The 21,637-nt window shown below is 43.1% G+C and overlaps 1 long non-coding RNA gene across 1 annotated transcript in view; it reads right to left on the reverse strand.

The window, feature by feature from the left end:
- LOC309852131 overlaps positions 1–12,808 on the reverse strand; it is a 29,726-nt gene extending 16,918 nt beyond the window's left edge. Inside the window, exons 1-2 of the long non-coding RNA XR_014305085.1 lie at positions 12,720–12,808; positions 5,132–5,251 (exon numbers count right to left, since the gene is read on the reverse strand). This is a non-coding gene — a long non-coding RNA (uncharacterized lncRNA). The remainder of the gene's footprint in view (positions 1–5,131; positions 5,252–12,719) is intronic.
- Between the last annotated feature and the right edge of the window lie 8,829 nt (positions 12,809–21,637).

Genomic DNA, 21,637 nt, shown 5'->3' on the forward strand with positions numbered 1-21,637 from the left:
GTAGGGTAGGGGTGGCAGTGGCAGCTACCATATTCATCCCATGTTTGTCCCTGTCTGCCCTTCCCAACCTTCTCCCAATGCCCCACACCATCTAACAGAAGTTAACTAACGGTTGCATTATTTGAAGTCAAACAGGATATAAAATTGTGATATAACGCATTTCAAAGTAAACTGAAAGAGAGAGAGAGAGAGGTGTGTGTGTGTGTGTGTGTGTGCGCGCGCGCGCGCGTGTGTGTGTGTTCTAATTATCTACTCTCGTGTTCCCTCCCCTGCCCACTGGTCCAGTTATTCAAGAAAAGAACAGCCTGAACTCCCAAGCTCAGTTTTGTGATGGACCAATCATAGAGCTGAGGGTGTAAGTCTGGCCTATGAATGGCCAGGGAAATGGCTACTCGGGAGTCTCTCATTTGCATGCCTGCACTGATTGGCTAAACCACTGCCCCCTGTGGTGGAAAACAAGCTCCCAGTTAAGGCGGAGGGAATCCAGTTACAATCCACGTGAAGGCTTTCGGCTTATTTTGAGGTCCAGGAAGGACGCTCTGTTACCCTTCTGAGCTTCTTAGCCTAATTGGAAGATGGGAAGGAGGGGCAGAATTTAAGATGTGTGGGAAGAGAGGACAGAGGAGCTACTCCCCAAATCACCTTCTGCTGCCCCTTTCTCAGCCCTAACTCTGCCTTCTGCCCCCAACACTCATCCTTTGTCCCCATCTGCCAAGGCGACCCCCTTATGGAACTGTGACCGGAAGCCCACCCGCTCAAACCCTTACCCACGTGGAGCTTCTTGTGAGAAATACAAGACACTAGGGACACTGAGAAGGGAAATAGAAATGTTGGGAGGAGATTATAGTTCCCACCAAATCACACAACAGAGCATCTACCGCAGGAAGGTGAGAGACCCCTGGCCCTTTGGCATGTCCTCAGCCTCCACACCTGGGATCAGGGAGGCTGCTGGCAGCTGGGGCCAGGGGCTTCTGGTGGGAGGGCCTGGGCTGGGGACTTGGGATCTGACACCATCTCCACCCATTCACAAGACCTGGCCCTGAGGTTGGGCTGGGGAGGGGGAGGGGGCTGCTTTCTTGCCTAACAGAGACAGTAGGTCCCTGGGAGGCCAGGGCAGGCAGGAGGGGAGCCAAGGCAGCTCAGAAACTAACCTCACAGATGGTACAGACAAGAAAAGGGCTGGACCAGCCCACCTGATGGGAGGAAAATGGGAAGCACCCAGAGGAGATAAAAGACAACTGCCCCCACCCAAGGGCCAGGGTACTCTTACCTAGCTCTCGCTCAACCTCCGGTCAATTACTTCACCCCCGAGACCCCTAGAAGATGAAGAATCCTTCTCAGACATCCCCCACTCCCCATCCCCCACCCACCCCTGCCCAGAGCTAGTCCAACAAGACAACACCTGCGAAGGGCTGGAATCTTGGGGACTCCAAGGACAGAATCACAACCCATGGGTAAACTGACAGGCACTCAGGCGTCCTCTCAGTATGTAGAAGCTTTCTCTATTCAAAGCGTCCAGTAATGGAAGCAGTTAAGGTAGTGATAGAGCACAGATCAAGCATTCAAGCCCAGTTTGGACCATCTGTTGTAGAGTATGATTTCTGGACACTTGCATGCACTGGATGAGAATTTTAGCATAATCTGTTGCCTGCCTCCAACTCTTTGATTCTGTGATTCATTCATTTAGCAAATGTTTATTGGTTACCCGCTAGCCCCAGCTTTGTCCCTAACTACTCATTTCCTCTCTCAAGCCAGTTTCTGTACATAAAGTGAGGGTATTGGGCCAGTGGCCCTCGAAGGGCTCTTCCAGCTCTAACAGGCTGCCTTGTTCTAAATGCAATCACAAGGAACCACAAAGCCCGCCCTCCTCCCCTGAGGCTCCTTTCTCCCTCTTCTTCCTACACAACAGATAACTTAGCAGAGTTGGGACAGAATGAACTTCTCCTGGCCTGGGATGCTGTGTGAAACAGATGGCCCTGTTGCCATGGAGACCAAGGGGCTATGTGTCCTGGGGGGCTGGGACTGGGTGGGGGCTAAGTCAGGCCCGGGTGATTTACTCCTGCAATAGCCCAGCCTGGAGTCTACAGGACTGTTAAACAGGAGTGGCTCTAGGCAATGGCTCAGCCAGACAGATCAGAAACCACTTAAGATGAAAGACCCAGAACATCTCTGCCCATGGATGCCTGCTACATCCTGGTTCCCCACCCCCACTGCACAACTTCAGGCCAGTCAGGCCCTTTCTGGTCCAGGAGATTTGACTCCGTCTTCCCACGGGCAAAGCTGGAGGAGCACACAGTCTGTCCTGAAGGACCGGGGATAGAGGCTGCTCGGGAAGGGACTCTCTGGGGATTGAGGGAGACTGACTTCTTGGGCTTGTTGGAAAAAAAGAGTTCTCTGCCAATCAGCCCTGTGCAACCACAGGTGGGCTGCCCCAGGAGGGAGCAAGCTCCCCACCCCTGGAAGCATTTAAATTAGGCTGAGAAGATCCTCTGTCAGAGACTCTCAGAACAACTTCCACATCAAGTAGGAGATTCTAAAGGCGGCTCTTCTAATTCCGAGATCTTGTGACAGCAGAGGCAGCAGGATGGGACGGTCTCGAGCACACACTTTGGAGTCAGACAGACCTGGGCTCAGGTCCCAATTCGGCATCTTACTTACTGTGTGACCTTGAGGAGTTAACTTTCCCTGAACAGCTATTTCCTTGCCTGTGAAATGTGAGTCATAATACCGGCTTCATGGGATTTTGGTGGGGGGGAGGATTAAAGCGAAACAAGGCATCTAAAGTGCTTAGAATAATATATTGCACATTTTAAGTACCAAATAAGTGGCGGTTATCATTATTAGTCTGTAATGAGTAAACCTACGCAGAAACGGGAGCTCCACAGCTGTCTGGATTGGACTCAGCCAAGACGCCTGGCTCCTGATCTGCCATTCACCCTGTGATTGTGGGCAGATTTCTTTCTTTTCTTTTCTTTTTTTTTTTTTTTTTAGTATAGTCGACACACAATGTTACATTAGTGTCAAGTGTATGACATAGTGATTCAACATCTCTATACATTACGCTCTGCTCACCACACGCATAGCTACCATCTGACCAATTTCTTAAAAGAAAAAAAAACTCTCTGTGCCTCAGTTTTCTCATCTGCAAAATGAGGCTAATAAGTGCTTACCTCAAGGGATTATTCTGAGGATTGAATTTGCAATCCATGCAAAGGGTTTAGAATAGAACCTAGCACAGAACAAGTGTCCCAGAACCTGTGTGCTCATGTCATTGTCCCTAGCATCTGGTCACCAGTCTCAGCTCTGGGTCACCTTCCCAAAGACTGGTTCTTGACCGGGCTTATTCAAAGATCAAAGTGGGTTTTTTTGGTTTTTTGGTTTTTTGTTGGGAGGGTGAGAACAGGGTTTTGTTTTTTTGTTGGAAGGGTGAAAACATTTAAATTCTTCTGTTAATAAATTTCAGTTATACACCAGAATGTTATCAACCACAGTCACGGTGTCACACATTAGATCCTCAGGCCTTAGTGATCTTATACCTGAAAGTCTGACCCTTTTACCAACCTCTTCCTATTTCCCCCACTCCTCAGTCCCTGCCAACAACCTTACTTTTTATTTCTATGGGCTCAATTTTTTTATTTTTTATTTTTTTATTTTTTAGCAAAGAGTATCTGTCTTCCTCTGTTTTGCTTATTTCACTTAGCATAATGCCCTATCTGAGGTGAGGGAATGTGTTGCTTAACTTGAGGGAGGGAATTGGGTCACCATGTATACGCATATCATCATCATACCACTTTAAATATCTTATAATTTTGTCCATATACATCAATAAAGCTGGGGCAGTGGGGAAAGACAGACATAAAAAACACTGGTGAGGATGCAGAGAAAATGGAACCTCTGTACACTCTTTGTGGGAATGTAAATTGGTGCAGCCACTATGGAAAACAGGAGGAAGGCCCTCACAAAATTAAGACTACTCTACGATCTAGCCATCCCACTTCTGGGTACAAAGCCAAAGGAAATGAAATCAGAATTTTGAAGAGATATTTGTACTCCCGTGGCCACTGCAGCATTATTGACAGTAAGCCAAGACACAGAAACAACTTAAACATCTACTGCGGGCGAGTGGATAAGGAAGATGTGGTACACATACACCACGGAATATTCATTGACCTTAAAAAAGAACGAGATCTTGACCTTTGCGGCAACAGGATGGCATGTGAGGACATTATCCTAAGTTAGGTAAGTCAGACAGAGAAAGACAAGTACTGGATCCTCTCACTTACATGTGGAATTTTGAAAAGCCAATCCTGTAGAAACAAGGTAGAAACACCTTGGAGCATGATGGTTGCCAGGGGCTGGGAGGTGGGGAAATGGTGAGACATCAGCCAACGGGCACAGACTTCCCGTTACAAAGAAAATAAGCTCTGGGGACTGAATGTACAGCATGGGGACGACTGTATTAGCTGCAGAAAGAGTAGATCATAAATGTTCTCACCATAAAAAGGAAATGGTAATTATGTGAGGGCATGGGGGTGTTTGCTAACCCTCCTGTAGTGATCGCTTCACCATGTATACACGTATCAGACCATCACGTTGTATGCCTTAAACCTGCACAATATTATATGTCAATTAAATGTCAGTAAAGCTGGGGGGGGGCAGGAAATAAAGATCAAGTGAGCGAATGAGCCAGCTGTGAGGTGAACAGGAAACCCTCCATGACAAGAAGCGTCTGTGAGCACCTGCCCTGTGCTGGCTGACAGGATGAACAGCAGCCGCTCTTGGAGGGCTTATGCAGAGTTCAGGCAACCAGCACCTTTCAGGAAGGAACAATCAAAGAAAGGGTCATGATATCCCTGACGGTATAAGCAGTCAGGCTTCCTGGAAGAGGTGAGAGTTGCATGAGGCATGAAGGAGGGGTGGAAATTTGGCAAGTGTCCACAAATGGGGGGGGGGGGCTTCTGGAAAGGGGATCAGTGAGAGCCAAGACCCAGGGTAGCAGCACATGGCCCTTCTGGAAGACTGTGAAGGACACACAAGGATAGGCCCCAGGGTTCTCTACAGGGCATTTCTGTGTGAGGTCTCAACCTATCAGTGGTAATGCTATGGGCTAGAAATGCCTGGGGGCACTCACCTGGGCCTGGGTGAGCATCCTGCAGACGTCTCCCCTTTCCAAACCAAGGTCATGACTAGATCAGCCCTTGTGGTTCTCATTACAATTGCAAGATATGCTTCAGCAACAACCACCAGAAAACTTTTTAAAAAATTTTTTAAAAAAAGGATTATTTCTTATAAGACTTGGAAACTACACAGCACACCTGGGGCCACACGGTAAAGTCACAAGTAGAGAGAGGCCACCTGGACCGGGCTTCTGTTTTCACGAGGGTCAAGGTTAGAGGCTGAGCGTCTCTCAGGCTCACTCTTTATTGGTGAATTTAAAATACACAGGCGGGAATTTAAAGCACAGAGAAGAGAAAACACAAGTGGCCCCAATTGTCACTTATCAAAATCGGCCACAATCTCTAAAACAGAGAAGCCTCAGTTGGAGGAGGTGACCCGGCTTTTTATCCAGCCTGTGGCCAGCTAAATATTTATTCCAGATGGCGAGATCGCGGTCTTTGAAGTGGATGCTCTAGTAATCACAGCATAAACCAGCCTTCGCATTACAAAAAAAGAAAGGAGAAAAAATTGTGAGGGCTTCCACTACTGGCAACTTTGCCTAAAGATGGGGAGAGCAGAGAATTCAGAAACAAGGTTCAAGCTTGCCAGGGAAGGCAGGGATCTGGGTCCATTTCCTCCTAGTACTTGAACGACCTTGAGTAAGTTATGGTTCTAAGCCTCAGTTTTCTTTTCCTTACCAGGACACTTATACATGCCCCTAAAATGTAACACTAAGCGAACATGCATATGCAGCACATGGAAGGCAAGGGTACTACTACTCAGTGAGAACTATGGTTTGGCCTGTGAATGATGAAGAGTGAGGGAAGCTTTTTCCTGTTATATATTTTTTAATTCCAGTATAGTTAACAGTGTTGTATCAGTTTCAGATATAGAATATAGTGATTCATTGCTTCCATACCTTACTTATTGCGCTCATCACAATAAATGTACTCCCCTTCACCTGTTTTACTCATTCCCCCACTCACCTCCCCTCTGGCAACCATCAGTTTGTTATCTGTAGTTGAGAGTCTCGTTCTGGGCTTGCTTCCTTTGTCCTTTATTCTTTTGTTTCTTAAATTCCACATAAGAGTGAAATCATATGGTATTTTTGTCTTTCTCTCACTTATTTTACTTAGCATTATATCCTCTAGAGCCATTTATGTTGTTGCAAATCGCAAGATTGCATTCCTTTTTTACAGCTGAATCATATTCTAGTGTGTGTGCGCGCGCGTGTGTGTGCGCGCGCGCGCACATGTGTCCTTATCCATTCATCTGTCAGTGGACTTTTGGGCTGCTTCCATAATTTGGCTATTGTAAATAATGCTTCAATAAACACAGGGACACAGGGCACCTGGGTGGCTCAGATGATTAAGCATCTGCCTACAGCTCTGGTCATGATCCCGGGGTCCTGGGGTCGAGTCCCACATCAGGCTCCCTACTCAGCGGGGAGCCTGCTCCTCCCTCTGCCTCTGCCTCTCTCCCTTTGTGTCTCTCATGAATAAACAAAAATTTTTAAAAATCTTTTAAAAAATAAATAAAATAAACATAGGGGTGCATATATCTTTTCAAATCAATATTTTCATATTCCTTGGGTAAATACCCAGTAGTGGAATTACTGGATCATATAGTAATACTATTTTTAATTTTTTGAGGAACCTCCATGCTGTTTTCCACAGTGGCAGCACCAGTTTGCATTCCCAGCAAACAAATAAGAATTCCTTTTTCTCCAAATCCTCACCAACACTTGTTGTTTCTTGTGTTTTTTATTTTAGCCATTCTGGCAGGTGTGAGATGATATCTCATTGTGTTTTTGATTTGTGTTTCCCTGCTGATAAGTGATGCTGAGCATCTTTCCATGTGTCTGTTGGCCATCTCTCTGTCTGTCTTCTTTGGAGAAGTGTCTGTTGATGTCTTCTTCCCACTTTTAATTGGATTATTTGTTTTTTTTTTTGTGCTAAGTTGTATTGATATATTTGGATACTAACACATTATCAGATATGTCATTTGCAAATATCTTCTCCCATTGAGCAGGGTGTTTTCTTTTTGTTGACCTTTCCCTTGGCTGAGCAGAAGCTTTTTATGTTGATGTAGTCCCATTTTCCCCAATATGTTTTAAGGAAAAGAGTCATTGCATTGTAGGAAAGACGGATCTAAGGAGACATCTAAGAACTAGATTTTGAGATAGTGGTTCATGAGTAATGTAATGCTGCTTCAAAATTTAGTGGAGAAAATACAGACTGATAGGAGGAAAAAGCAAAGGACCCAGCAGAGCAGAAATCGGCAAATAATGAAGAGCAAGAACTCACCAGTGACATCACACTTTTAAGAAAGGGAGGGGGGTTAAGAGAACAGGAGAAGAAAGGACTGATGGGAAAAGGGGTGAATAGTTCCACATTGGAAACCCTGATCATCACAAAATGCGAATGTTCTATATTCAGTCAACAAACATATGTCGAGCCTACAGTGTGCACTAAGAATATAAATATAAACAGACATGGTTCCTGCCCCCAGGGACTTTATGGTATCAGTGGAGGAAGCAAAGACATCAACAAATGCACACAATGAAGTAGAACAGATGCTTTTATCCACAGTAGCAGTCCAAGTAGACCGCAGAACAAAAAGGTGATTGATTTCATCAGACTTCAAGGAAGAAGTTACTCAAGGACTGTGTAAATGTTCTCCAGGAAGACTGTGGGGGAAAAACATACTCCATATGGAGGCAAAGACTGAGAAAAATACCAGTGAGTGAAACATGACATGTTCTAGACTTAGAAGTCACTCTGATACTTGGGACTGTCATATCCAGAGCTAAGGCTGCAGATGCCTACAGACACCGTGGCACAGAGAGCAGCATGGGCCATAAAAGGGAAAGAGGGAAGCATCAAGAAGAATGTTGTGTTGGAGGTATTGGAACCCTAATGGGAGTTCAGGATATGGGTTTCCTATCAGAGGAGCATTCAAACAGGAAGAATTAAGGACAATTCTTCCTTTAAGGTCAGAAGGAAGGAAGAAAGAGAAGATAAAATCATGTTGAAGTAAAGAGTGGTGAACTGACTTGCCTAGGAGGTCCACCCTTGACTTTCCCAGAAAATCAGAGCCAAGAGCATTCGTTGTTTTTTTTTTTTAAAGATTCTATTTATTTATCTGACAGAGATCACAAGTAGGCAGAGAGTCAGAAAGAGAGAGAGGAAGGGAAGCAGGCCCCCCGCTGAGCAGAGAGCCGATGTGGGGCTCAATCCCAGGACCCCAGGATCACGACCTGAGCTGAAGGCAGATGCTTTAACTGACTGAGCCACCCAGGCGCCCCAAGAGCATTAGTTTAAACAAAAAAGTAGGGAATGGGGGAGGGTCCATAGGTTGAAGAGGGGTAAAAAAGAGCACAATTACTAATATCAGAGACTTAAGGGGGCCTATTGAAAGAGGGACTATTACTACATTTTCCACAGACATTAGAAGGGTAATAAGAACATTATGAACAACTTTAGACAAACTGGACACATTCCTTGAAAAATACAGGTTACTAAAACTGAGACAAGATAAAATAGAAAAATTTAAATAGCCTTTTATCTACTAAATAAAGTTAATTTGTTATGAAAAATCTTTCCACAAGCAAAATTCCATAACTGGAGGGTTTCACTATGAATTTAATCAAACATTTAAGAAAGAAATAATATTAATCCTATACAAACTCAGAAAAATAGAGGAACATGAACATTCCCAACTTGATTCATGGTGCTAGAATAACCCTGATAGTAAAACCAGACAAAAACACTACAAAGAAAGAAAGACAGACAAATCAATATCCTTCAAGAACATAGATCCTTAACAGATTATTAGCAAATAAAACCAGAAATACACAGAAAGATACATCACAAGCAAGTAGGTTTATCCTAGGAATGCAAGATTGTTTGAACACTCAAACTCATTAATGTGATTCACTATATTAACAGCATAAAGAAGAAAAACCATGACTGTTTTTATAAAATCTAATACCTGTTCATCTTTGTTTTTAAATCAGAGAAAATTAGGAGAAGAAGGAATTTCTTCAACCTGATAAAGTACACCTATGAAAAACTAGAGCTAACACTATATTTAGTATAGTTAATATACATTCTCCCTAAGATTAAGAAAAAAGCAAAGATGTGCACTCTCACTACATTCATATAATGTTTCAATGGAGGTTTTGGCCAAGGCAATAAAGCAAGATAAAGAAATAAAAGACACAGAGACCAGAAAGGAAGAACTAAAATTTTATGCACAAGTGATATGATTGTTTTTTTATGTAGAAAATCCCAAGTAACCAACAAAATAGCAACAAGGTGGAATAAATGAATTTAGCAAAGTCACAAGGTAAGGGCACCTGGGTGGCTCAGTAGGTTAAGTGGCTGCTTTCAGCTCTGATCATGATCCTGGGGTCCTGGGATCAAGCCCCCTTCAGGCTCCCTGCTCAGCAGGGAGTCTGCTTCTGCCTCTTCCCCTGCTTGTATTCTCTCTCTAACTCTCTCTCTCTCTCAAATTAATAAATAAAATCTTAAAAAAGAAATACAAGATAAAAGAGCAATACTCACAAATCAATTATATTCCCACATACTAGCCACAAACCACTGGACGAAGACATTTTTTTCTAAAATTTCATTAACAATACAGCAAAAAAAATTTTTTTTAATACTTAAAAATAGATTTAACAAAAGATGTACCAGAACTATACACTGAAAACTGCTTAAAAATTACTGAGATACATTTAGGAAGCCTTAAATAAATGTTTCTGTCTTCTGGGAAGACTCAATACTGTTCAAACATTAATTCTCTCCAATTTGATCTACATGTGCAAACACAATCCTAATCCCATTTTCCAGCAGGCTTTATTTGTAATAGTTGATAGACTTATTCTAAAATTTATATGGAAATGCAAAGGACCTAGACTATCCAAGGCAATCTTGATAAAGAAAAACAAAGTCAGAGGACTTAACACTGCCTAACTTCAAGGCTTGTTATAAAGCTGGTAAACTGTCTTGGAGACAGGATGGTAGTGCAAAGAAATATGTATAATTCAACAGAACAGAACAGAGAGCCCAGAAATAGACTGACATGTATATGACCATTTGATTTTCAATGAGGAGCCAAAATGATTGTATGGATAAAGCAGTCTTTTCAACAGGTGTGGTTGGCACAATTGGCTAATAATACGGAGAAACATAAACTCTGATCCTTACCTCACAAAATACACAAAATTTAATTTGAGGTGAACGACAGACTTAAAGGTAAAGGGTAAAACTATAAAGCTTCTAGAATAAAACATAGGAGAGTATTTTCATGACCTACAGATGGGCAAAAGTTTTTTAGGCGGGAAGCAAAAAATAATAATTATCAAAGTAAAAAAATCACCATTTAGATTTTATAAAAATTAAAAACTTCTGCTCATCAAAAACCTCATTAAGAAAATGATAGTGTGTGGTGGCTGCACACAGCGGCCTCCTCAGTGGTGTACGCAGTCTTTTGTTGCATAGGGGCTGTCCTAAGGGACCTTGGAGACTACATTTTCCAGTGAACATGTCTGATCTCACACTGTCTCCCAATCTAGGCTCCAGTCAGGTATTTGGGGTGTCTTTGGAAAGCCCCAGGGCACAGTGACCATGGTCCACACTCGCCAAGTCATCATGTCCTTCCACGCCAAGCTACTGAACAAGAAACATGTGGCTGAAGCCCTTCACAGAGCCAAGTTCAAGTTCGCCAGGGCCAGGTGACCCCACATCTCCAAGAAGTGGTGATTTACCAAGTTTGATATGGATGAATTTGGAGATACGGCAGCTGAAAAGCAGTTTATCCTGGTTGGCTGTGAGGTTAAATACATTCCTAATTATGGCTCCCCTTGGACAAATGGACAAATGGTGAGTTGTGCACTCCTGACAGATTCTGCATCGTGCCGTCCTTACTCACGCCCCACCAATAAAGCCTACTTCCTATCCAAGAAAGAAAATGGATAATAAGTCACAGATTAGGGGGAAATATTTGCAAAACATGTCCATTAAAGAAATTATACCAAGTATATATAAGGAACAAAAACACAATAAAAACACAAACAACCCGATAAAGAGAAGGGAAAATATTTGAACAGACATTTCAAAATAAGGTGGCTATATTAAAGGTATCCTGCTCTATGGCCCAGAATTTCCACTTTGAGGTATTTACCCAAAAGAAAAGAAAATATACATCTACAAAAATACTTTTACAAGAACATTCACAGTAGCCCCTAACTGGAAACAACCCCACACAAAGGGGGAAAAGGGAAAAACAAATTGTTACCACTACTCAGTGATGGAAAAGGAAGAAAGTGGCGACACATGCAGGAAAATGGGTGAATTCCCAAAACATGAAGAGTACAAACTATTTGGTTCCATTTACATGAAATCCTAGAAAGGTTTTTTTTAAAAAAATGAAAACTGATTGCTGCTGCAAGATAAGATCCATGATTGACTGGAAAGGGGCATGAGGAGACTTTCTATGTGATAGAAATGTTCCATATCTTGGTAGGGATTTGGGTTACACATGTGTAAGAAGTTGTCAAATCTTCTGGAAGAATATACTTATAATCTGCGTTTTTTAACCATTTTACTGATACAAACTTAACACCCCCTGACACATACACACACACACACACACACACAAAGAACCACTAGCAAACACTGAATTCTGCTTCATGATATACATGATGAAGTGTTTGGAGTAACATATACTGATGGTCTGTGTCTTACTTTACAGTATGCCAAAAATAAGATGATTGAGGAGTAGACATATGGATAGGAGATAGAGCAAAATGTTCACATTCGTAGACTCTACATGCTGAGTACTCAATGGCGAGTCCCTTAGAGTTCTTTTCATGTTTAAAATTTCATAATAAACATTTGGGGGATGGGGAGTCCAAAGAGGGGATGCAAAGGTGGTCAAAAATGGAAAAAACTCAGAAGAGCCTTGGGGTGAGAGCAGGAAGGAGTGGTCAGGGTTTCGTGGGTGAAATAAGGGCTCAGCTAGGCTTCTACAGCCCTTGTGCATCAGAAAGTCAGTCAGCATGAGTCCCAGCAGTTCTGTCAACAGTCATGCCCAGCCAGCCTGATCACACTTATCAAATAGGACATCTGAGGGACAGCATGGTGCCATCCACATTTTCTATCTCCCAATGAGTGTCCCTCCCCCTAGGACTGGAGGTTCCCCAGGGCAGGGACTAGGTCTCCCCCATCAGACTAAGTGCTTACTTTAAGTAGGACCTTGGTCTTTCCCCATCACACCAGGAGCTTCCTTAGGCTAGAAGTTGTCTTTTCCATCAGCTTGGGAATGCTCTTAGCATAGGGACTAACTCCACCACCGGAAGACCTCTCTGGATGTACCTGCCATTTGATAGGGGATTTTCAGAGGCCTGCCCGTGGTTTCTTGTGTTTCCCCCCCATGATTCCCACTTGGGCTGTGCAGGCTGAGCGCACACAGCAGAGAGTGAGGGAGGAATGATTGACAGTATCCAAGCAGGAACGCTCTAACTTCAATCATCCCAGAAGCCGACACTCACTTACATTTAGCCGGGGAACAGCAACATTAATTCAGGGTAGTGATTGAGACTCTACACGCCCTGAAGTGAAGAAATTCTAACTTGAGGTTCCCCCAGCAACTGTAGCTGGGCAACGTCACCCCCAGGCATTGGCAGCAGGTCACAGAGCTCAACAGCTTATTGGGCAGTTGGAAGCACGTCCGCCCTCACACACCTGGGCTCACAGGAGTTGGGGGGGGGGGAGGGTGCCCAGATATCCAGAGAAAGGAGGATGGTGCAGAGGCCCCAGGAAGAAGAACAGACAGGAAAAGAAAGAGGGGCAAGAGCCGAAGTGTTTTCTCTGCTTCTCTTCTTTAGAGGACTCCATGAGACAACTAGTATATCTCCCCCTTATCTCATTCTCTCCCCTCTCTTCCTGCGCATCCCACCCCCGCCACTGTCTCATGAATATACAGATGCACAGCTTAAAGTATGACTCATGCTCTCAAGGGTAAGTTCCCTAGCAACTGATGACACATTTCCAAGGGGCTCCATGATTGGACAACAGACACCTAGTTGAGAAATGGAACAAACTTGGTTATTGTATGGGATACAGAATCTATTCATCTCCCATCCTTCAAGCCTATTTCTCCCAGAGCCTTCCCCAACCTTAGACCCCTATAAGTTTGATTAACTTCCAGATTTTCTTTCGGACTCAGTTTCTAATGTGATAATACAGCTTGTTTTTATTATTCTGAGTGAGATGGAGAGAGGGCCATTAAGCTAGGCCATGAGAACTAATCTCCCATTTTCTATGTCAGAGTTTTTCAATGTCAGAGTTTTTCAATGTTGCTTCCAGTCATTGGAGACTAAAATAGCCTAAGAGGTCTTTTCTACAAAATGACTAGCTCCTGCAAAAACAGACTTAAGTGCATTTCTAGGGTCAACATAAGTAAGAAAAATATGTAATAGTCCCATCCATCCCCCAAAATTACTGAAACTAGGGCAAGGAGTAATAAGAAGCAAGGTAACTCAAAAGACAGGTGTTAGGACAAGACGAGGATACTTACTTTCACCACTGCTATTTAAACTACTAGAGCAATTAGACAAGAAAAATAAATAAGAAGCATCCATGTTGGAAGGCATGAAGTAAAACTACTTATGTTTATAGATGACATGATCCCATATGTATAAAATCCCAAATAACTCACAAGGAAGCTGTTAAAGCTAGCAATTTAGCAAAGTTGTATGGTGTAAGATCATTTGTGTTTCTATGTACCAGCAATATAGACAAGGAAGTTAAGAGAATAAAAATATTTATAATTGCATCTAAGAAAATAAAATATTTAGGAAAAGACTTAACCAAGGAGATAAAAGACTCATACATTGAAAACCACAAAAATGGTCAAAAGAAATTAAAGAAGACCTAACTAAATGGAAACTTAAGGGAGCAAAATTTACTACCCCAAAAGGCATCTCTTTGGCATGTGGGTTATTTTAGGTTGATTATTTTTAAGAAATAGGAGACTCAAGAAGTTTTTCTTTATTGCCTCCCCTCTTGCTGTTTAAAAGAAATATAGACAGAGAAACTGTTCCAGGAAGGGAGGTATCACCCTAGACAACTACAGTATAATGTGAACTAGGTGTGGTAGACAGGAAGGAACCCAACAAAGTCATGTTAAAATTCCTCTGTGTCCCATTGTTTCTGCACAATCCAGCAAATATTTGTTTTCCAAATATTTACTCCTTTTCATGCTCCTATGAATTGTCTTCCTTCTCTTCCAGACCCATACCCCCTTCTCCTTAGCTTTAGATGGCATATAAGCCCCAGTTGCCCAACTGCCTGGAGGCCTCATATTCTTATGGAGTTCCTGTAAGTGCATGATTAAACCTGATTTTCTCCTGTAGCCTATTCATATCAATTTAATTCTTAGACCAGCCAAAAGAACCTCAAAAGTAGAGGAAAATTTTCCCTCCCCAACAAACATATCACATATTCATAGGTAAGAAGACCATATTGTTAAGATGCCTATACTAACTGAAGTGATCCACAGATTCAATGCAATCCTTATCAAAATTCCAGTAGCCTTTTTTTCTGAAATAAAAATAAAATAATAATGAAATAAAAAAGAATCATAATTAATAACCATAATTAATTATAAATAAATAAAATCAATAAAATGAAATAAAAATAAAGCCAATCTTTAAATTCATGTGGAGATGTAAGGGGACCCTGAACAGCCAAAACAATGTTGATAAATAATAACAAAGTCAGAGGACTCACAATTCCTCAATATCACAACTCACTACAAAACCATAATAAGCAAGAATATGGTAACTGGCATTGAAAGGTATTATCAAAAAATTGAAAAGACAACCCAAAGAATAAGAGAAATTACTTGCAAATCATTTGACCTCAGATACTGGAATTATCCCACTAGAGTGTAAGCTGCATGAAAGCAGGTATTTTTATATATTTTCCTTACTGCTGAACTTCCTACTTCTCCAACAGAAACTGGCACATAGTAGGCATTAAATAAATACTTGATGGACAGTCAGATAGAAAAATAAAATGAATATGAATAAATGTTTAAAGGAAACTTGCATATTAAGGCCCTTTAAGACATTTACCGAAGGCCACACAGCTAAAAAGTGGCAGAATCCAGGACTCAGTCCAGGAGTGTCTGACACCAACACTGGGTCCTTAACCTCTATGTTATAATTCTGCTTCCCCAGCAACCCAAGGAAAACCAAGGTTTGTTTTTTTAAACATTTTTATTTATTTATTTGACAGACAGAGATCACAAGTAGGCAGAGAGGCAAGCAGAGAGAGAGGAGGAAGCAGGCTCCCTGCGGAGCAGAGAGCCCAATGTGGGGCTCGATCCCAGGACCCTGGAATCATGACCTGAGCCGAAGGCAGAGGCTTTAACCCACTGAGCCACCCAGGCGCCCCCAAGGTTTGTTTTTTTAAAGGGAGACAGGAGAGTGGAAGTTTTCAGGCCATGTCCAACTTGAGTTGTTTCTTAGTTAAGATTCCATCTGGACTCCCTCTCAACACCTACTTGCCTTTCGAAGAAAACATTTCCCAGGAAATAGGCACCCCATGTCTTTCCATACATGTGAATAGAGTGGGAGGAAGGGAGAGTTGTTGAGAGTTTTTTGTTTTTTTATTTCTTTCTTTTCTCCTTTTTTTTTTTTTTGTTTTTTGTTTTTTGTTTTTGGAAACTGTCCGGGGGATGTGGTGCTGCTACTGGTGGTGGCAACTGCCACAATCAGAGCTGTTTCGAAGCAAAGAACTAATTTACTGCATGAATGACTTTAGCTCAAAAGAAGAAATAAGGACGATCAGACGTCCTAAGGGAGCAGAATAATAGGGTAATTTACACGGGGAGATGAGGGAGATGGGAGAAACACACAGGGTAATTCTTCTGTACAATCTTCATTTTATATTTTTGCCCTTTTTCCCTTTGCCTCTCTGGGGACAAAGCCTCAGCTCAGAGATGCTTCCTGGTCATCCCTAGGGTTGATATCTGAAAAAAATGAAAGGGCAAGGGAGAGGAGGCTTCTCAGACTGAGGAAGAGAAGGTCAAGAGGTGGTTTCACGGCTGTTCTCTAATGCCAGCTTCTACTGGGAGGATGGTCTGTGGGAGGCTCCCATTAAGCCTTGTGGTTGGTAGGGGATTACAAAGGACAGCTTCAGATGTCTGCATGCTGTGTACAAAGGATCTGCTATCCGTACCACTAGCTTGGGCTGGCCACAAGCTAAGAGCTCACTATTAACCCCTATTATAGCCTGAATGTCTGTGTCCACCCTAAATTCATATGTTGAAATCCTAGCTTTGAGTGTGACAGTATTAGGAAGTGGGGGCCTTTGGGATGTAATTAAGTCATGAAGGTGGAACACTCATGAATGAGATTAGTTCTCCTACAAAGGAGTTGGTAGAGATCTCTCTCACACTCTACTATGTGAGATCATAAGAAATGGGTAGTCTACAACCCACAAGGGAGCTTTTACCAGAACCCAACCATACTGGCAATTTGATGTCAGACATCCAGACTCCAAAATGGCAAGAAATAAGTTTTTGTTGTTTATGTCATCCTGATCTATGGTAATTTATTGTAACACCCCAAATTGACTGAGACCACCTCAGATTCTTATTTTCCCAGCACAGAGAAGACAAGAGCTGGAAGGACCCTTGGACAGCATTTAGTCCAAGACACACATAATCCACATCAAGGTAACCACCAAGGCTTGGGTTCTAGGACTTACGTCAGAGCATACTAGTTAGCCTTGGGCTTTCTCGTGGGGAAAGTCAAGATTGTCATCTTCGCTGGCATCTGTGAGGATCAAATGAGATGGTGCCTGACAAAGCACTTTGTAAACTACACAGTACCACATGAATGTGAGGTATTGTTGTTATCTGTCAATGAATGAAGCTCAGTCCCAGAGGGGTTACGCGACTCATCCAAAGTCACACTGCAAGTAAATGCAGAACAAGGGCTTGAACACATGTGGCCTCCAGAGACAATGTGGTATAGCGGTTAACGGTTTAGACTTTGGAGCAGGCTGCTCAGTCTGCCATTTGCCACTTAGAGTAAGTTGGTTAAGGTCCCTGTATTTCGATTTTACCATTTGTCAATTAGGGATAATAATAGGACTTACCTCATAGAGTTGAGTGACTGTATGAGTTAATACATGTGAAGAACTTAGAACAATGCCCACAAATGGCATCTAGTAAGTGCCAGCTATCATGACTATTCAGGGGATATGGGTTAAACCCAGAGATTTTAAATTATGTGGGGATTCCCCTTGTGGAAGCTTTCCAAGTCCAAGAATGAAGAAGTGAGAGTCATGTTCAGCAACAGGTATTCAGGTTAAGATGAGGTAGAGCTTCCGGTCTAGTAGAACAACAAGGTCCTTCTTTGGTGTCAGGGGACCTGAGTTCTGGTCCCAGCTCTCCACCTGAGGCAATCTTTCTGAGGCTCTAGCATCTTGTCTGTAAAATGAAACTGACAGTTCTTTCCCAACTTATCCATACTATAGGGCTCTGCTTACACCCAAGTGGAAAGATTCATCAACTACAAAGTTCTACAGCCATATTAAGATTATTCCTGGCAGTATAGATCACTGAAATAACCGTTGCAGGAGAGAGGAGGAAAGGGTATGACTTTTCTCACCTCTGAAAAAATGAGAACAAGAGCCAGCTGACAGAATATTGGGTTGCCATCTGACAGGGGAAGGATGCTCAGGGTTTTCTGTGGCATAAGCCTGGTCAGGGTCCTCCCCAGAATACACACAAGGGAGGTGGAAGAGGGTAAGTCAGCTACCTGTCCCACACCAGCCTCCACATCCTACAACATTCACAGATATGAAACCAAGCTAATTATATATCTCTACATCTTTCAAAGTCCCATATCTCATGCTACCCCTCCTTCAGAAAGATGGCCTAGAGTCCCCCAGCAAGTGACCCTCACCCCTTTCCCCAGGATAGTTCTGCTGCTTATATAAATGGCTAAATCTCAATTAATTGGGCATGGAAGGAAGCCACAGATAGAGCTGAGTTACAAATAAAAATGTAGTCAATCCTCCATCACATGTTATCTGTCGGTAAGGGAACACTGGACCCAGAGGTACTCACTTCTCAGAAGGGGCTTGGAAGTTGGGGGCAGGGGTAATGAATGCAATGGCAGAAAGGAATTAACCTTGGGATCAGAAAGCCTGGAGAAGGGATGGAGAAGATGAGGTGGGCTCTTCCGGTGGGAGATAAGTAGAGGCTTGGATATGACCCTCCAACAAGGAATCACAGACATTCTCCCTTCACAAAAGCGGTCTTAATATGCACTACTCACCTCTTCTAGGTCCCTTTGTGGGAGTTAAGCACATCCCAGTTCTTAAAGTATTTTAGCCACAGGTAATGTATTAGTTAGCCCCCAGATAATGACATGGCAATAGTCTTACTGTTATACAGCCCCTATTACATAGTCTTATTGTTATAACATCCCCTATTACGTTATCCGTTATTTGTTACTTTCACAACTCCCCCACCCATCAGATTGGGAATGCTTTGAGGGAAGGGATTGTGTCTAATTCACTTTACACCCCTGTGTCCAGAGCCTGGCATACCATAGGTGCTCGTCAAATTTTGTTGAAAGCATGTTTGTTGAATTTAGAGATTAGAATGTATCACTTGTTGTTAGAGACATTTCTGGATAATGGCCAACTGTGCCTAGAACTCAGGGAGGGGAAAAAAGCCCTACTCTACAAATCAGGGGAGGTCACAGAAACCCTTATCAGATGGGAAGAGAGGAGCCTAAGCTCAAAAACCAGCCCCAGAGCTGAGTTCTCAATGTTGACAGTGGCCATGACTCACTGAATAAAAATTGGGTTGGTGGGGGGAGAAAAACCCAAGGAATACTTCAAAACATTCTATTTCCATGTGGCAAGCTGGAACCTGGGCAATTGGAAGGGCCTGGGCTGGCATTGTCCTTGGAGTTAGCAGAGAGAGAGGTACTCTACTGATGAGGCTGGAGCCAGGAAAAACAGAAGGACTAGGAGGGAAAATAACCTGCCACCAAAATGCTCCAGTCTTATGGACCAGTATCACATTTGATGATAGCTCACGAAACACAACAGGACTTTCATTATTCATGGTGTTTCAAGACAAAAGCTCTTTCTGCTTCTGCTCTATGCTGAACCATTTTTAAATTCCCTGGAGTTGGAAACCAGTTTGAGAGCTCCAGGTTGGCAACCTGCACCCACCTTTAAGGAGGGCCAAGCCCCCAAAGCTGATCCAAATCCATCATAAAGTCTTAGCAAGTGAAGCCAGTATTACTGAAGATTTCATTAGAAGATGAAAGATAGGGTTACACTGCATACCGCAGAGCAAAACTTAATGAAAATGTTGATTAGAAAAACAACAACAAGCAAACAACATCCTGCTTCCTACATCCCAATGTTATCATTACCCATCTGACCTGAACACTGGGCCCATACTCCTTGGAGGCTGGCTACAGTTTTATATACACTGACCTACCCCATCCCAGACCTCCATCTATTCAACAATAAGCAGTCACAAGAACTCCATAAAGGGGCAGTAATTGCCACAAACAGAAACACGACAGTTGCTCTGTTACCTGTACATGAGTGTTTCTGCTTAATGTGTAAAATCACCTATTCGATGATCGAATGAGCTCCATATTTATGGTTGTGGCTGTTACATTGCTATAGCCTGTGGTTTTATGGCCCTAATTTTATAATAAACTGTAGTTTTAATTTTTCTCCTTCTTCCCTGTAGCCAGAGTCTCCTGGATGTGGGGGAAGGGAGAGGGTTCCTGTCCAATCGCTCTAGGCCACCTGTCACAGCAAAAAATCCTCACTAGAGCCAAACCGACCCACCTGCTCCTTCATCAAAGAAGAAGGTCACCTACCCTGTGGGGAGGAGGCCTGAGCAGCCCAGATGCCCTCCGTGTCGGAGGCCTGAGCTTTGAAAAGTAGCAAGTTCATCCTGTAAGTGTGCCAGGACAGTGCCAGCTGTTCACAGCCCCCAGGAGATGCCAAAGCTAGGGCAAAGGGAAGGCAAGGGTCAGGAAAAGGAGGCCTGCCAGTTGGAGGACCTGACCCTAGCCATAGGCAGAGCATCGATAAAAAGAGAGAAAGGGGGAGGGCAGATAACAAGCTTCTGTCTCTGTCCAAGGTGCTGACTCATGCTAATAAACTTTATCCTGATTGTTTTCTAAACTCAGGATTCTGGTGACTCTCATCCTGCTTCCTTTGCTTTTACTTCCTTTCTTGATGACATTTTAGCAATTTTTACACTGAAGCAGAATAAACAGAATCCTGATTTGTGTTTCACAACTGATGCAATTGGTTTCTAGTTATGTTGACAAATCCATCACATTTCCAACATTTACAGGAAAGTGTTTTCCTTTGGGCATTCGAGGGGGCTCTTCTCCCTTAACACAGTTACTACTCACAAATTCCCTGTACACAATGTAGAGGTGAGAAGTGGAGAAAGAACGGCATCAGCAGGAGATACTGGGTGAGTAGAGTGTGTCCCAGCAGGATGTCTCCCCACCTGCAGATTTAGTATTCTAGGGAGCCACCAAATGACCCTTGTGGAGAAGAGTGGGCTTTTTGAACATTTCCAATCTTGCAAAGCCACTTAGTGTGACAAAAACTCTCCCAAGAGGCATATTTGAGATCTGGAGGGCAAGGATAAAGAGAGAGAAGCCCCGCCCAGCTTCACTCTTCAGAGAAGGGAGAAGGATGGACTGACTCTGAGAAGAAATCTGGTATTTTGCCTGTCACAACCAAGACAGGGGTGCAGGTAGAAAGAGATGGGAAATCTGAAAGGACTCACTAAGAGGTTCTTGTAGACTCATTCTGTTCTTACACCTAGTCAGCCATTCATTTTGCAGTGGAAGAAGTATGGGTTCTGTACTGGAAACTAAGATCTACCACTTGCTAACTGGTCAGTTTGGACCAAATATTTAATTTGTCTGGACTTCTGCTTTCACATCAGTAAAACTAGTCTGATAATAACAATCCCTCCTCACAGGATTCTCCTGAGGACTTAGTGAATGACAGGTTCTCTTCTGTCCTCTCTTCTTTGCTTCACTCATCTCAGATATACCACAAGACTTTGAACACCGCCGCAGAAATGCAAGAAGTCAAAGGCCACTTGAACTTCAGATTACTTCAATCATGACTGTGATTGGGCCAGATGGGAGATTCTCATTGGCCCCATGGTCTTCAGAACCACGGACAGATCCTGCCCCCTTCAGGAAGCTGGTTGAGAAGGCTTACAAGGGGAAAAACAAAACAAAAATAAAAACAAGAATGTCGGGGACTAGAAAAGATCTGAGAGACTTTATAAATTCCATCAACCCGACTAAGGCCCAGAATGGGGAAAGACGCCTTCTAAAGTCACACAATGACCAAGTGTGCTCTTGAGACTTCCAGAC

The sequence above is a fragment of the Mustela nivalis genome (assembly GCF_964662115.1).
Source record: "Mustela nivalis genome assembly, chromosome: 17".
Lineage (NCBI taxonomy): Eukaryota > Metazoa > Chordata > Mammalia > Carnivora > Mustelidae > Mustela > Mustela nivalis.